Raw genomic sequence first — 1,617 nt, 5'->3', positions numbered from 1 at the left:
TAATAAGCTGAAAAATGTTAGGCATTAACGCAAAACTCATAAAATTAAAACAAAAACTCATTATTTTTACCTATAAATTGTAATAAAAAACTCATTATTCTTACTTATAAATTATAACAAAAAACTCATTATTATTATGAAAAAACAATTAGCCATTAATGCAAAACACATTACAGTACTAAACTTTGCATATGTTTTAAGTACTTTTTAGCCATTAATTAACATTACATAAATATTAAAAATGTAATTACTAATCTACACAAATAACTGAACAAAATATTCATTAGAAAAAAACTCATTATCAATTAATTATCAAAAAACTCATTATTGTTTTAGCAATTAATTATAAAAACTCATTTTTTCCTATAAATTATAATAAACAACTCATTATTATTATAATAAATCTAGTTAACAATTCTATATTATGTATGGATTTTTATTAATTGTACTTTTTTATACCATAACGAAAGGCATAAATAACTAAAAAACTTAATACTATTTAAAAAAAAGTCTTGTCTGTGCGCGACGGCCCAGTGACTGTGTGCGACGCCCCGCGTGGGCCGGCCCATTGACTGTGCGCGCGGTGCGGGGGCAGGGTCGGCGGTGGTCAGGACTAAAGTTTAGTCCCACCTCGCCCGCCGAACGACGCCGCGACCGCCTTATATACCTGCCTCCCACCTTACTTTCAAACTCCTCTGATTCCCGCCCCGTCCCGCCACTGCCCCGTTTGACTGTGCTGCCAGCTGTAGCTGGGCCGAAAGGCTGGCCCTTTCGCCGCGCGGCTAGATCGGGCCGGACCGATTACGCACAGTTCGGCCTGCAACCACGGTTGGGCTTTTTTGTTTGCCTTCTATGCGTCACGGCGCGACGGGAGGTGGGACGGACGCTTCTTTAGTCCCACCTCGCGCGCCGAGGGACGCCACGACGGGCTTATATACCCGCGTTCGTGCACATTGCTATATGAGACAGTTAGTAATAATTTGGTTTGATTTTGCACTGCCAGGGGCAGCACTGCCGTACTGCCCGGACGGTGTAAGCTCATTACACTGCCCGGGCAGTGCGTCAGTGCTGCCAGTTGCAGTGTAAACTCAAATGACATCATTACTATCTGTCTTATTTTTTATTATTTGCCACACTATGCAAATTTAGTCTCACCTCAGTCAAATTACATTAGTACTATCTACATTTTTTTTGACATCCTTCAAATGAACCCAAATTACATTAGTAATATCTACCATCATGACTAGGATGCATGACAAGTTTCGTACCTTTTTGCCACTTTATGAATTTTCTATAATTTTTCGGTGAAAACACCTAAAACACTGACCGGACGTGATGCAACGTGCTATTGGTGTCGAAATACGATCAATTTTTGGATTCAGTGTGGGAGTGGGCATACCAGCTCACTTGCAAAATTTGAGGCCATTCCGGATATGTAACAAAATTGACCTCATTCTCCGGATACCGTTCGGGTCCCCGTCCGGAAAGTAGTTTTTTTTGACATCCTTCAAATGAACCCAATTTTTTTCATAGTGTTCTACCACCATGACTAGGATGCACGACAAGTTTCGTGGCTTTTTACCACTTTATGAATTTTCTATAAAAAAATTCGGTGAA

This window comes from Triticum aestivum, chromosome 3D, assembly GCF_018294505.1.
Source record: "Triticum aestivum cultivar Chinese Spring chromosome 3D, IWGSC CS RefSeq v2.1, whole genome shotgun sequence".
Taxonomy (NCBI): Eukaryota; Viridiplantae; Streptophyta; class Magnoliopsida; order Poales; family Poaceae; genus Triticum; species Triticum aestivum.
Note: the sequence above shows the minus strand (reverse complement) of the source record.